Raw genomic sequence first — 16,032 nt, 5'->3', positions numbered from 1 at the left:
AGAGAGAGAGAGAGGAGACAGATGAGAGAGAGAGAGAGGAGACAGATGAGAGAGAGAGAGGAGACAGATGAGAGAGAGAGAGGAGACAGATGAGAGAGAGAGAGAGGAGACAGATGAGAGAGAGAGAGAGGAGACAGATGAGAGAGAGAGAGAGGAGACAGACGAGAGAGAGAGAGGAGACAGACGAGAGAGAGAGAGGAGACAGACGAGAGAGAGAGGAGACAGACGAGAGAGAGAGGAGACAGACGAGAGAGAGAGAGAGGAGACAGACGAGAGAGAGAGAGGAGACAGACGAGAGAGAGAGAGAGGAGACAGACGAGAGAGAGAGAGGAGACAGATGAGAGAGAGAGGAGACAGATGAGTGAGAGAGGAGACAGACGAGAGAGAGAGGAGGCAGACGAGAGAGAGAGAGGAGACAGACGAGAGAGAGAGAGAGGAGACAGACGAGAGAGAGAGAGAGGAGACAGACGAGAGAGAGAGAGAGGAGACAGACGAGAGAGAGAGAGGAGACAGACGAGAGAGAGAGGAGACAGACGAGAGAGAGAGAGAGGAGACAGACGAGAGAGAGAGAGGAGACAGACGAGAGAGAGAGAGAGGAGACAGACGAGAGAGAGAGAGAGGAGACAGATGAGAGAGAGAGGAGACAGATGAGTGAGAGAGGAGACAGACGAGAGAGAGAGGAGGCAGACGAGAGAGAGAGAGAGGAGACAGACGAGAGAGAGAGAGGAGACAGACGAGAGAGAGAGAGAGGAGACAGACGAGAGAGAGAGAGAGGAGACAGACGAGAGAGAGAGAGGAGACAGACGAGAGAGAGAGAGGAGACAGACGAGAGAGAGAGAGGAGACAGACGAGAGAGAGAGAGAGAGATGAGACAGACGAGAGAGAGAGGAGACAGGCGAGAGAGAGAGGAGACAGGCGAGAGAGAGAGGAGACAGACGAGAGAGAGAGGAGACAGACGAGAGAGAGAGGAGACAGACGAGAGAGAGAGGAGACAGACGAGAGAGAGAGGAGACAGACGAGAGAGAGAGGAGACAGACGAGAGAGAGAGGAGAGACAGACGAGAGAGAGAAGACAGACGAGAGAGAGAGAGAGGAGACAGATGAGAGAGAGGAGACAGACGATTGACAGACAAAAGGGAGAGAGAGGGAGGGAAAGAAGGGAGTGAGAGGGAGGAAAAGAAGAGAGAGGGAGAGGGAAAGAAGAGAGAGGGAGAGGGAAAGAAGAGAGAGGGAGAGGGAAAGAAGAGAGAGGGAGACGGAAAGAAGAGAGAGGGAGACGGAAAGAAGAGAGAGGGAGACGGAAAGAAGAGTGAGGGAGAGGGAAAGAAGAGTGAGGGAGAGGGAAAGAAGAGTGAGGGAGAGGGAAAGAAGAGTGAGGGCGAGGGAAAGAAGAGTGAGGGCGAGGGAAAGAAGAGTGAGGGCGAGGGAAAGAAGAGAGAGGGAGAGGGAAAGAAGAGAGAGGGAGAGGGAAAGAAGAGAGAGGGAGAGGGAAAGAAGAGACAGACGAGAGAAAGAGAGGAGACAGACGAGAGAGAGAGAGGAGACAGACGAGAGAGAGAGAGGAGACAGACGAGAGAGAGAGAGGAGACAGACGAGAGAGAGAGAGGAGACAGACGAGAGAGAGAGAGGAGACAGACGAGAGAGAGAGAGGAGACAGACGAGAGAGAGAGAGGAGACAGACGAGAGAGAGAGAGGAGACAGACGAGAGAGAGAGAGGAGACAGACGAGAGAGAGAGAGGAGACAGACGAGAGAGAGAGAGGAGACAGACGAGAGAGAGAGAGGAGACAGACGAGAGAGAGAGAGGAGACAGACGAGAGAGAGAGAGGAGACAGACGAGAGAGAGAGAGGAGACAGACGAGAGAGAGAGAGGAGACAGACGAGAGAGAGAGAGGAGACAGACGAGAGAGAGAGGAGAAAGACGAGAGAGAGGAGACAGACGAGAGAGAGAGGAGACAGACGAGAGACAGAGGAGAAAGACGAGAGAGAGAGAGAGAGAGGAGAGAGACGAGAGAGAGAGAGAGAGGAGAGAGACGATAGAGAGAGAGAGAGAGAGAGAGGAGAGAGACGAGAGAGGAGACAGACGAGAGAGAGAGAGAGAGGAGACAGACGAGAGAGAGAGAGAGCGAGGAGACAGACGAGAGAGAGAGAGAGAGAGAGGAGACAGACGAGAGAGAGAGAGAGAGAGGAGACAGACGAGAGAGAGAGAGGAGACAGACGAGAGAGAAAGGAGACAGACGAGAGAGAAAGGAGACAGACGAGAGAGAAAGGAGACAGACGAGAGAGAAAGGAGACAGACGAGAGAGAAAGGAGACAGACGAGAGAGAAAGGAGACAGACGAGAGAGAGAGGAGACAGACGAGAGAGAGAGGAGACAGACGAGAGAGAGAGAGGAGACAGACGAGAGAGAGAGGAGACAGACGAGAGAGAGAGGAGACAGACGAGAGAGAGACAGACGAGAGAGAGACAGACGAGAGAGAGACAGACGAGAGAGAAAGAGACAGGAGACAGACGAGAGAGAGAGAGACAGGAGACAGATGAGAGAGAGAGACAGCAGACAGACGAGAGAGAGAGAGGAGACAGACGAGAGAGAGAGAGGAGACAGACGAGAGAGAGAGAGGAGACAGACGAGAGAGAGGAGACAGACGAGAGAGAGAGAGGAGACAGACGAGAGAGAGAGGAGACAGACGAGAGAGAGAGGAGACAGATGAGAGAGAGAGACAGACGAGAGAGAGGAGACAGACGAGAGAGAGAGGAGACAGGCGAGAGAGAGAGGAGAGAGACGAGAGAGAGAGGAGACAGACGAGAGAGAGGAGACAGACGAGAGAGAGAGGAGAGACAGACGAGAGAGAGAAGACAGACGAGAGAGAGAGAGAGGAGACAGATGAGAGAGAGGAGACAGACGATTGACAGACAAAAGGGAGAGAGAGGGAGGGAAAGAAGGGAGTGAGAGGGAGGAAAAGAAGAGAGAGGGAGAGGGAAAGAAGAGAGAGGGAGAGGGAAAGAAGAGAGAGGGAGAGGGAAAGAAGAGAGAGGGAGAGGGAAAGAAGAGAGAGGGAGACGGAAAGAAGAGAGAGGGAGACGGAAAGAAGAGAGAGGGAGAGGGAAAGAAGAGAGAGGGAGAGGGAAAGAAGAGAGAGGGAGAGGGAAAGAAGAGTGAGGGAGAGGGAAAGAAGAGTGAGGGAGAGGGAAAGAAGAGTGAGGGAGAGGGAAAGAAGAGTGAGGGAGAGGGAAAGAAGAGTGAGGGAGAGGGAAAGAAGAGAGAGGGAAAGAAGAGAGAGGGAGAGGGAAAGAAGAGAGAGGGAGAGGGAAAGAAGAGACAGACGAGAGAAAGAGAGGAGACAGACGAGAGAGAGAGAGGAGACAGACGAGAGAGAGAGAGGAGACAGACGAGAGAGAGAGAGGAGACAGACGAGAGAGAGAGAGGAGACAGACGAGAGAGAGAGAGGAGACAGACGAGAGAGAGAGAGGAGACAGACGAGAGAGAGAGAGGAGACAGACGAGAGAGAGAGAGGAGACAGACGAGAGAGAGAGGAGAAAGACGAGAGGAGACAGACGAGAGAGAGAGGAGACAGACGAGAGACAGAGGAGAAAGACGAGAGAGAGAGAGAGAGGAAACAGACGAGAGAGAGAGAGAGAGGAGAGAGACGAGAGAGAGAGAGAGAGCAGAGAGACGAGAGAGAGAGACGAGAGAGGAGACAGACGAGAGAGAGAGAGAGAGAGAGGAGACAGACGAGAGAGAGAGAGAGAGAGGAGACAGACGAGAGAGAGAGAGAGAGAGAGAGGAGACAGACGAGAGAGAGAGAGAGAGAGAGAGGAGACAGACGAGAGAGAGAGAGGAGACAGACGAGAGAGAAAGGAGACAGACGAGAGAGAAAGGAGACAGACGAGAGAGAGAGAGGAGACAGACGAGAGAGAGAGGAGACAGACGAGAGAGAGAGGAGACAGACGAGAGAGAGAGGAGACAGACGAGAGAGAGACAGACGAGAGAGAAAGAGAGAGGAGACAGACGAGAGAGAGAGGAGACAGACGAGAGAGAGAGGAGACAGACGAGAGAGAGAGGAGACAGACGAGAGAGAGAGGAGACAGACGAGAGAGACAGGAGACAGACGAGAGAGACAGGAGACAGACGAGAGAGACAGGAGACAGACGAGAGAGACAGGAGACAGACGAGAGAGACAGGAGACAGACGAGAGAGACAGGAGACAGACGAGAGAGACAGGAGACAGACGAGAGAGACAGGAGACAGACGAGAGAGACAGGAGACAGACGAGAGAGACAGGAGACAGACGAGAGAGACAGGAGACAGACGAGAGAGACAGGAGACAGACGAGAGAGACAGGAGACAGACGAGAGAGACAGGAGACAGACGAGAGAGACAGGAGACAGACGAGAGAGACAGGAGACAGACGAGAGAGACGAGAGAGACAGGAGACAGACGAGAGAGACAGGAGACAGACGAGAGAGACAGGAGACAGACGAGAGAGACAGGAGACAGACGAGAGAGACAGGAGACAGACGAGAGAGACAGGAGACAGACGAGAGAGACAGGAGACAGACGAGAGAGACAGGAGACAGACGAGAGAGACAGGAGACAGACGAGAGAGACAGGAGACAGACGAGAGAGAGAGACAGGAGACAGACGAGAGAGAGAGAGAGACAGGAGACAGACGAGAGAGAGAGAGAGAGACAGGAGACAGACGAGAGAGAGAGAGACAGGAGACAGACGAGAGAGAGAGACAGCAGACAGACGAGAGAGAGAGAGAGGAGACAGACGAGAGAGAGAGAGGAGACAGACGAGAGAGAGAAGGCAGATGAGAGAGAGAGAGAGAGGAGACAGACGAGAGAGAGAGGAGACAGACGAGAGAGAGAGAGAGGAGACAGACTAGAGGGAAAGAGCAGACAGACGAGAGAGGAGAGAGGAAACAGACGAGAGAGAGAGAGAAAGAGAGGAGACAGACGAGACAGACGAGAGAGAGAGGAGACAATCGAGAGAGAGAGAGAGAGAGGAGACAGAAGAGAGACAGAGAGAGAGGAGACAGATGAGAGACAGAGAGGAAACAGACGAGAGACAGGAGACAGAGAGACAGGAGACAGACGAGAGAAAGAGAGAGGAGACAGACGAGAGAGAGAGAGGAGACAGACGAGAGAGAGAGAGGAGACAGACGAGAGAGAGAGAGAGGAGACAGACGAGAGAGAGAGAGAGAGAGGAGACAGACAAGAGAGAGAGAGAGGAGACAGACGAAAGAGAGAGAGGAGACAGACGAGAGAGACAGGAGACAGACGAGAGAGACAGGAGACAGACGAGAGAGAGAGACAGGAGACAGACGAGAGAGAGAGACAGGAGACAGACGAGAGAGAGAGACAGGAGACAGACGAGAGAGAGAGACAGGAGACAGACGAGAGAGAGAGACAGGAGACAGACGAGAGAGAGAGACAGGAGACAGACGAGAGAGAGAGACAGGAGACAGACGAGAGAGAGAGACAGGAGACAGACGAGAGAGAGAGACAGGAGACAGACGAGAGAGAGAGACAGGAGACAGACGAGAGAGAGAGACAGGAGACAGACGAGAGAGAGAGACAGGAGACAGACGAGAGAGAGAGACAGGAGACAGACGAGAGAGAGAGACAGGAGACAGACGAGAGAGAGAGACAGGAGACAGACGAGAGAGAGAGACAGGAGACAGACGAGAGAGAGAGACAGGAGACAGACGAGAGAGAGAGACAGGAGACAGACGAGAGAGAGAGACAGGAGACAGACGAGAGAGAGAGACAGGAGACAGACGAGAGAGAGAGACAGGAGACAGACGAGAGAGAGAGACAGGAGACAGACGAGAGAGAGAGACAGGAGACAGACGAGAGAGAGAGACAGGAGACAGACGAGAGAGAGAGACAGGAGACAGACGAGAGAGAGAGACAGGAGACAGACGAGAGAGACAGGAGACAGACGAGAGAGACAGGAGACAGACGAGAGAGACAGGAGACAGACGAGAGAGACAGGAGACAGACGAGAGAGACAGGAGACAGACGAGAGAGAGAGAGGAGACAGACGAGAGAGAGAGGAGACAGACGAGAGAGAGAGAGACAGACGAGAGAGAGAGAGGAGACAGACGAGAGAGAGAGAGAGGAGACAGACGAGAGAGAGAGAGAGGAGACAGACGAGAGACAGAGAGAGGAGACAGACGAGAGAGAGAGGAGACAGACGAGAGAGAGAGGAGACAGACGAGAGAGAGAGGAGACAGATGAGAGAGAGAGAGAGAGAGAGGAGACAGATGAGAGAGAGAGGAGACAGACGAGAGAGAGAGGAGACAGACGAGAGAGAGAGAGGAGACAGACGAGAGAGAGAGGAGACAGACGAGAGAGAGAGGAGACAGACGAGAGAGAGAGGAGACAGACGAGAGAGAGAGAGGAGACAGACGAGAGAGAGAGGAGACAGACGAGAGAGAGAGAGGAGACAGACGAGAGAGAGAGGAGACAGACGAGAGAGAGAGGAGACAGACGAGAGAGAGAGGAGACAGACGAGAGAGAGAGGAGACAGACGAGAGAGAGAGAGGAGACAGACGAGAGAGTGTGAAAGGAGAGACAGACGAGAGAGTGTGAAAGGAGAGACAGACGAGAGAGTGTGAAAGGAGAGACAGACGAGAGAGAGAGAGAAGTCAGACGAGAGAGAGAGAGAAGACAGACGAGAGAGAGAGAGGAGACAGATGAGAGAGAGGAGACAGACGATTGACAGACAGAAAGGAGAGAGAGGGAGGGAAAGAAGGGAGTGAGAGGGAGGAAAAGAAGAGAGAGGGAGAGGGAAAGAAGAGAGAGGGAGAGGGAAAGAAGAGAGAGGGAGAGGGAAAGAAGAGAGAGGGAGAGGGAAAGAAGAGAGAGGGAGACGGAAAGAAGAGAGAGGGAGACGGAAAGAAGAGAGAGGGAGACGGAAAGAAGAGAGAGGGAGACGGAAAGAAGAGAGAGGGAGACGGAAAGAAGAGAGAGGGAGACGGAAAGAAGAGAGAGGGAGACGGAAAGAAGTGAGAGGGAGAGGGAAACAAGAGTGAGGGAGAGGGAAAGAAGAGTGAGGGAGAGGTAAAGAAGAGAGAGGGAGAGGTAAAGAAGAGAGAGGGAGAGGGAAAGGAGAGGGAGAGGGAAAGGAGAGGGAGAGGGAAAGGAGAGGGAGAGGGAAAGAAGAGACAGACGAGAGAGAGAGGAGACAGACGAGAGAGAGAGGAGACAGACGAGAGAGGAGACAGACGAGAGAGGAGGCAGACGATAGAGAGGAGACAAACGAGAGAGAGAGAGAGGAGACAGACGAGAGAGAGAGGAGACAGACGAGAGAGAAGGAGAGAGGAGACAGACGAGAGAGAGAGAGAGGAGACAGACGAGAGAGAGAGAGAGGAGACAGACGAGAGAGAGAGAGAGGAGACAGATGAGAGAGAGAGAGAGGAGACAGATGAGAGAGAGAGGAGACAGATGAGAGAGAGAGGAGACAGACGAGAGAGAGAGAGGAGACAGACGAGAGAGAGAGAGGAGACAGACGAGAGAGAGAGGAGACAGACGAGAGAGAGAGAGGAGACAGACGAGAGAGAGAGAGGAGACAGACGAGAGAGAGAGAGAGGAGACAGACGAGAGAGAGAGAGGAGACAGACGAGAGAGAGAGAGAGGAGACAGATGAGAGAGAGAGGAGACAGATGAGAGAGAGAGGAGACAGACGAGAAAGAGAGGAGGCAGACGAGAGAGAGAGAGAGGAGACAGACGAGAGAGAGAGAGAGGAGACAGACGAGAGAGAGAGAGAGAGGAGACAGACGAGAGAGAGAGAGAGGAGACAGACGAGAGAGAGAGAGGAGTCAGACGAGAGAGAGGAGACAGACGAGAGAGAGAGAGAGGAGACAGACGAGAGAGAGAGAGAGGAGACAGACGAGAGAGAGAGGAGACAGACGAGAGAGAAGGAGAGAGGAGACAGACGAGAGAGAGAGAGAGGAGACAGACGAGAGAGAGAGAGGAGACAGACGAGAGAGAGAGAGAGGAGACAGATGAGAGAGAGAGAGAGGAGACAGATGAGAGAGAGAGGAGACAGACGAGAGAGAGAGAGGAGACAGACGAGAGAGAGAGAGGAGACAGACGAGAGAGAGAGAGGAGACAGACGAGAGAGAGAGAGGAGACAGACGAGAGAGAGAGAGAGGAGACAGACGAGAGAGAGAGAGGAGACAGACGAGAGAGAGAGAGAGGAGACAGATGAGAGAGAGAGGAGACAGATGAGAGAGAGAGGAGACAGACGAGAAAGAGAGGAGGCAGACGAGAGAGAGAGAGAGGAGACAGACGAGAGAGAGAGAGAGAGGAGACAGACGAGAGAGAGAGAGAGGAGACAGACGAGAGAGAGAGAGGAGTCAGACGAGAGAGAGGAGACAGACGAGAGAGAGAGAGAGGAGACAGACGAGAGAGAGAGAGAGGAGACAGATGAGAGAGAGAGGAGACAGACGAGAGAGAGAGAGGAGACAGACGAGAGAGAGAGAGGAGACAGACGAGAGAGAGAGAGGAGACAGACGAGAGAGAGAGAGGAGACAGACGAGAGAGAGAGGAGACAGACGAGAGAGAGAGGAGACAGACGAGAGAGAGAGGAGACAGACGAGAGAGAGAGGAGACAGACGAGAGAGAGAGACAGGAGACAGACGAGAGAGAGAGACAGGAGACAGACGAGAGAGAGAGACAGGAGACAGACGAGAGAGAGAGACAGGAGACAGACGAGAGAGAGAGACAGGAGACAGACGAGAGAGAGAGACAGGAGACAGACGAGAGAGAGAGACAGGAGACAGACGAGAGAGAGAGACAGGAGACAGACGAGAGAGAGAGACAGGAGACAGACGAGAGAGAGAGACAGGAGACAGACGAGAGAGAGAGACAGGAGACAGACGAGAGAGAGACAGGAGACAGACGAGAGAGAGAGACAGGAGACAGACGAGAGAGACAGGAGACAGACGAGAGAGACAGGAGACAGACGAGAGAGACAGGAGACAGACGAGAGAGACAGGAGACAGACGAGAGAGACAGGAGACAGACGAGAGAGACAGGAGACAGACGAGAGAGACAGGAGACAGACGAGAGAGAGAGAGGAGACAGACGAGAGAGAGAGAGGAGACAGACGAGAGAGAGAGAGAGGAGACAGACGAGAGAGAGAGAGAGGAGACAGACGAGAGAGAGAGAGAGGAGACAGACGAGAGAGAGAGAGAGGAGACAGACGAGAGAGAGAGGAGACAGACGAGAGAGAGAGGAGACAGACGAGAGAGAGAGGAGACAGATGAGAGAGAGAGAGAGAGAGAGGAGACAGATGAGAGAGAGAGGAGACAGACGAGAGAGAGAGAGGAGACAGACGAGAGAGAGAGGAGACAGACGAGAGAGAGAGGAGACAGACGAGAGAGAGAGGAGACAGACGAGAGAGAGAGAGGAGACAGACGAGAGAGAGAGGAGACAGACGAGAGAGAGAGAGGAGACAGACGAGAGAGAGAGGAGACAGACGAGAGAGAGAGGAGACAGACGAGAGAGAGAGGAGACAGACGAGAGAGAGAGGAGACAGACGAGAGAGAGAGAGGAGACAGACGAGAGAGAGAGAGAGGAGAGACAGACGAGAGAGAGAGAGAGGAGAGACAGACGAGAGAGAGAGAGAGGAGAGACAGACGAGAGAGAGAGAGAAGTCAGACGAGAGAGAGAGAGAAGACAGACGAGAGAGAGAGAGGAGACAGATGAGAGAGAGGAGACAGACGATTGACAGACAGAAAGGAGAGAGAGGGAGGGAAAGAAGGGAGTGAGAGGGAGGAAAAGAAGAGAGAGGGAGAGGGAAAGAAGAGAGAGGGAGAGGGAAAGAAGAGAGAGGGAGAGGGAAAGAAGAGAGAGGGAGAGGGAAAGAAGAGAGAGGGAGACGGAAAGAAGAGAGAGGGAGACGGAAAGAAGAGAGAGGGAGACGGAAAGAAGAGAGAGGGAGACGGAAAGAAGAGAGAGGGAGACGGAAAGAAGAGAGAGGGAGACGGAAAGAAGAGAGAGGGAGACGGAAAGAAGTGAGAGGGAGAGGGAAACAAGAGTGAGGGAGAGGGAAAGAAGAGTGAGGGAGAGGTAAAGAAGAGAGAGGGAGAGGTAAAGAAGAGAGAGGGAGAGGGAAAGGAGAGGGAGAGGGAAAGGAGAGGGAGAGGGAAAGGAGAGGGAGAGGGAAAGAAGAGACAGACGAGAGAGAGAGGAGACAGACGAGAGAGAGAGGAGACAGACGAGAGAGAGAGGAGACAGACGAGAGAGGAGGCAGACGATAGAGAGGAGACAAACGAGAGAGAGAGAGAGGAGACAGACGAGAGAGAGAGGAGACAGACGAGAGAGGAGAGAGGAGACAGACGAGAGAGAGAGAGAGGAGACAGACGAGAGAGAGAGAGAGGAGACAGACGAGAGAGAGAGAGAGGAGACAGATGAGAGAGAGAGAGAGGAGACAGATGAGAGAGAGAGGAGACAGACGAGAGAGAGAGAGGAGACAGACGAGAGAGAGAGAGGAGACAGACGAGAGAGAGAGGAGACAGACGAGAGAGAGAGAGGAGACAGACGAGAGAGAGAGAGGAGACAGACGAGAGAGAGAGAGAGGAGACAGACGAGAGAGAGAGAGGAGACAGACGAGAGAGAGAGAGAGGAGACAGATGAGAGAGAGAGGAGACAGATGAGAGAGAGAGGAGACAGACGAGAAAGAGAGGAGGCAGACGAGAGAGAGAGAGAGGAGACAGACGAGAGAGAGAGAGAGGAGACAGACGAGAGAGAGAGAGAGAGGAGACAGACGAGAGAGAGAGAGAGGAGACAGACGAGAGAGAGAGAGGAGTCAGACGAGAGAGAGGAGACAGACGAGAGAGAGAGAGAGGAGACAGACGAGAGAGAGAGAGAGGAGACAGACGAGAGAGAGAGGAGACAGACGAGAGAGAAGGAGAGAGGAGACAGACGAGAGAGAGAGAGAGGAGACAGACGAGAGAGAGAGAGGAGACAGACGAGAGAGAGAGAGAGGAGACAGATGAGAGAGAGAGAGAGGAGACAGATGAGAGAGAGAGGAGACAGACGAGAGAGAGAGAGGAGACAGACGAGAGAGAGAGAGGAGACAGACGAGAGAGAGAGAGGAGACAGACGAGAGAGAGAGAGGAGACAGACGAGAGAGAGAGAGAGGAGACAGACGAGAGAGAGAGAGGAGACAGACGAGAGAGAGAGAGAGGAGACAGACGAGAGAGAGAGGAGACAGATGAGAGAGAGAGGAGACAGACGAGAAAGAGAGGAGGCAGACGAGAGAGAGAGAGAGGAGACAGACGAGAGAGAGAGAGAGAGGAGACAGACGAGAGAGAGAGAGAGGAGACAGACGAGAGAGAGAGAGGAGTCAGACGAGAGAGAGGAGACAGACGAGAGAGAGAGAGAGGAGACAGACGAGAGAGAGAGAGAGGAGACAGATGAGAGAGAGAGGAGACAGACGAGAGAGAGAGAGGAGACAGACGAGAGAGAGAGAGGAGACAGACGAGAGAGAGAGAGGAGACAGACGAGAGAGAGAGAGGAGACAGACGAGAGAGAGAGGAGACAGACGAGAGAGAGAGGAGACAGACGAGAGAGAGAGGAGACAGACGAGAGAGAGAGGAGACAGACGAGAGAGAGAGGAGACAGACGAGAGAGAGAGGAGACAGACGAGAGAGAGAGGAGACAGACGAGAGAGAGAGGAGACAGACGAGAGAGAGAGGAGACAGACGAGAGAGAGAGGAGACAGACGAGAGAGAGAGGAGACAGACGAGAGAGAGAGAGAGGAGAGACAGACGAGAGAGAGAAGACAGACGAGAGAGAGAGAGAGGAGACAGATGAGAGAGAGGACACAGACGATTGACAGACAAAAGGGAGAGAGAGGGAGGGAAAGAAGGGAGTGAGAGGGAGAGGGAAAGAAGAGAGAGGGAGAGGGAAAGAAGAGAGAGGGAGAGGGAAAGAAGAGAGAGGGAGACGGAAAGAAGAGAGAGGGAGACGGAAAGAAGAGAGAGGGAGACGGAAAGAAGAGTGAGGGAGACGGAAAGAAGAGTGAGGGAGAGGGAAAGAAGAGTGAGGGAGAGGGAAAGAAGAGTGAGGGAGAGGGAAATAAGAATGAGGGAGAGGGAAAGAAGAGTGAGGGAGAGGGAAAGAAGAGAGAGGGAAAGAAGAGAGAGGGAAAGAAGAGAGAGGGAGAGGGAAAGAAGAGAGAGGGAGAGGGAAAGAAGAGACAGACGAGAGAAAGAGAGGAGACAGACGAGAGAGAGAGAGGAGACAGACGAGAGAGAGAGAGGAGACAGACGAGAGAGAGAGAGGAGACAGACGAGAGAGAGAGAGGAGACAGACGAGAGAGAGAGAGGAGACAGACGAGAGAGAGAGAGGAGACAGACGAGAGAGAGAGAGGAGACAGACGAGAGAGAGAGAGGAGACAGACGAGAGAGAGAGGAGAAAGACGAGAGAGAGGAGACAGACGAGAGAGAGAGGAGACAGACGAGAGACAGAGGAGAAAGACGAGAGAGAGAGAGAGAGAGGAAACAGACGAGAGAGAGAGAGAGGAGACAGACGAGAGAGAGAGAGAGAGAGGAGAGAGACGAGAGAGAGAGAGAGAGGAGAGAGACGAGAGAGGAGACAGACGAGAGAGAGAGAGAGAGAGGAGACAGACGAGAGAGAGAGAGAGAGGAGACAGACGAGAGAGAGAGAGAGAGAGAGGAGAGAGACGAGAGAGAGAGAGAGAGGAGAGAGACGAGAGAGGAGACAGACGAGAGAGAGAGAGAGAGAGGAGACAGACGAGAGAGAGAGAGAGAGAGGAGACAGACGAGAGAGAGAGAGAGGAGACAGACGAGAGAGAGAGAGAGAGAGAGAGGAGACAGACGAGACAGACGAGAGAGGAGACAGACGAGAGAGGAGACAGACGAGAGAGGAGACAGACGAGAGAGGAGACAGACGAGAGAGGAGACAGACGAGAGAGGAGACAGACGAGAGAGGAGACAGACGAGAGAGGAGACAGACGAGAGAGGAGACAGACGAGAGAGGAGACAGACGAGAGAGGAGACAGACGAGAGAGGAGACAGACGAGAGAGGAGACAGACGAGAGAGGAGACAGACGAGAGAGGAGACAGACGAGAGAGGAGACAGACGAGAGAGGAGTCAGACGAGAGAGGAGACAGACGAGAGAGGAGACAGACGAGAGAGGAGACAGACGAGAGAGGAGACAGACGAGAGAGGAGACAGACGAGAGAGGAGACAGACGAGAGAGGAGACAGACGAGAGAGGAGACAGACGAGAGAGGAGACAGACGAGAGAGGAGACAGACGAGAGAGGAGACAGACGAGCGAGGAGACAGACGAGCGAGGAGACAGACGAGCGAGGAGACAGACGAGCGAGGAGACAGACGAGCGAGGAGACAGACGAGCGAGGAGACAGACGAGCGAGGAGACAGACGAGCGAGGAGACAGACGACAGAGGAGACAGACGACAGAGGAGACAGACGACAGAGGGAGGAGACAGACGACAGAGAGAGGAGACAGAGGAGAGAGAGAGAGAGAGAGGAGACAGAGGAGAGAGAGAGAGAGAGAGGAGACAGACGAGAGAGGGAGAGAGGAGACAGACGAGAGAGGAGACAGACGAGAGAGGAGGCAGACGAGAGAGGAGACAGACGAGAGAGGAGACAGACGACAGAGGAGACAGACGACAGAGAGAGAGAGGAGACAGACGACAGAGAGAGAGAGGAGACAGACGACAGAGAGAGAGAGGAGACAGGCGGAGAGAGAGAGGAGACAGGCGGAGAGAGAGAGGAGACAGGCGGAGAGAGAGAGGAGACAGGCGGAGAGAGAGGAGACAGGCGGAGAGAGAGAGGAGACAGGCGGAGAGAGAGAGGAGACAGGCGGAGAGAGAGAGGAGACAGGCGGAGAGAGAGAGGAGACAGGCGGAGAGAGAGAGGAGACAGGCGGAGAGAGAGAGGAGACAGGCGGAGAGAGAGAGGAGACAGGCGGAGAGAGAGAGGAGACAGGCGGAGAGAGAGAGGAGACAGGCGGAGAGAGAGAGGAGAAGGACAGGCGGAGAGAGAGAGGAGACAGGCGGAGAGAGAGAGGGGACAGGCGGAGAGAGAGAGGAGACAGGCGGAGAGAGAGAGACGAGAGAGAGAGAGGAGACAGAGACGAGAGAGAGAGGAGACAGACGAGAGAGAGAGAGGAGACAGACGAGAGAGATGGAGACAGACGAGAGAGAGAGAGAGAGAGAGGAGACAGACGAGAGAGAGAGGAGACAGACGAGAGAGAGAGGAGACAGACGAGAGAGAGAGAGAGAGAGAGACAGACGAGAGAGAGAGGAGACAGGCGAGAGAGACAGAGAGGACAGACGAGAGAGAGACAGGAGACAGACGAGAGAGGGAGAGAGAGAGGAGACAGACGAGAGAGAGAGAGAGGAGATATATGAGAGAGAGAGAGAGGAGACAGACGAGAGAGAGAGGAGACAGACGAGAGAGAGAGAGGAGACAGACGAGAGAGAGAGAGAGAGAGAGGAGACAGGCGAGAGAGAGAGAGAGAGAGAGGAGACAGGCGAGAGAGAGAGAGAGAGAGAGAGGAGACAGGCGAGAGAGAGAGAGAGGAGACAGGCGAGAGAGAGAGGAGACAGGCGAGAGAGAGAGGAGAGACAGACGAGAGAGAGGAGACAGGCGAGAGAGAGAGGAGACAGGCGAGAGAGAGAGAGAGGACAGACGAGAGGAGAGAGAGAGACGAGAGAGAGAGGAGACAGACGAGAGAGATGGAGACAGACGAGAGAGAGAGAGAGAGGAGACAGACGAGAGAGAGAGAGAGAGAGAGAGGAGACAGACGAGAGAGAGAGGAGACAGACGAGAGAGAGAGAGAGAGACAGACGAGAGAGAGAGGAGACAGGCGAGAGAGACAGAGAGGACAGACGAGAGACAGGAGACAGACGAGAGAGGGAGAGAGAGAGGAGACAGACGAGAGAGAGAGAGAGGAGACAGACGAGAGAGAGAGAGAGGAGACACACGAGAGAGAGAGGAGACAGACGAGAGAGAGAGGAGACAGACGAGAGAGAGAGAGAGAGAGGAGACAGACGAGAGAGAGAGAGAGAGAGGATACAGACGAGAGAGAGAGAGGAGACAGACGAGAGAGATGGAGACAGACGAGAGAGAGAGAGAGAGGAGACAGACGAGAGAGAGAGAGAGAGAGAGAGGAGACAGACGAGAGAGAGAGAGAGGAGACAGACGAGAGAGAGAGGAGACAGACGAGAGAGAGAGGAGACAGACGAGAGAGAGAGAGGAGACAGACGAGAGAGAGAGAGGAGACAGACGAGAGAGAGAGAGAGAGAGGAGACAGGCGAGAGAGAGAGAGGAGACAGGCGAGAGAGAGAGAGGAGACAGGCGAGAGAGAGAGAGGAGACAGACGAGAGAGAGAGGAGACAGACGAGAGAGAGAGGAGACAGACGAGAGAGAGAGGAGACAGACGAGAGAGAGAGGAGACAGACGAGAGAGAGAGGAGACAGACGGAGAGAGAGAGGAGACAGACGAGAGAGAGAGAGGAGACAGACGAGAGAGAGAGGAGACAGCGGAGAGAGAGAGGAGACAGACGGAGAGAGAGAGGAGACAGACGGAGAGAGAGAGGAGACAGACGAGAGAGAGAGGAGACAGACGGAGAGAGAGAGGAGAGAGACGGAGAGAGAGAGGAGGCAGGCGGAGAGAGCGAGGAGACAGGCGGAGAGAGCGAGGAGACAGGCGGAGAGAGCGAGGAGACAGGCGGAGAGAGCGAGGAGACAGGCGGAGAGAGCGAGGAGACAGGCGGAGAGAGCGAGGAGACAGGCGGAGAGAGCGAGGGGACAGGCGGAGAGAGCGAGGGGACAGGCGGAGATAGCGAGGGGACAGGCGGAGAGAGCGAGGAGACAGGCGGAGAGAGCGAGGAGACAGGCGGAGAGAGCGAGGGGACAGGCGGAGATAGCGAGGAGACAGGCGGAGAGAGCGAGGGGACAGGCGGAGATAGCGAGGGGACAGGCGGAGAGAGCGAGGAGACAGGCGGAGAGAGCGAGGAGA

The 16,032-nt window shown here is 54.4% G+C and overlaps 1 protein-coding gene across 4 annotated transcripts in view; it reads right to left on the bottom strand.

Moving 5' to 3' along the window:
* The window catches only part of LOC121282111 (ligand-dependent nuclear receptor-interacting factor 1-like), a 239,035-nt gene that overhangs the window by 155,612 nt on the left and 67,391 nt on the right, over positions 1 to 16,032 (bottom strand). The gene's annotated exons all lie outside the window — the stretch shown is intronic.

The sequence above is a fragment of the Carcharodon carcharias genome, chromosome 9 (genome assembly GCF_017639515.1).
Source record: "Carcharodon carcharias isolate sCarCar2 chromosome 9, sCarCar2.pri, whole genome shotgun sequence".
Classification (NCBI taxonomy): domain Eukaryota; kingdom Metazoa; phylum Chordata; class Chondrichthyes; order Lamniformes; family Lamnidae; genus Carcharodon; species Carcharodon carcharias.
Note: the sequence above shows the minus strand (reverse complement) of the source record. Positions and strands in the feature narration are given on the sequence as shown.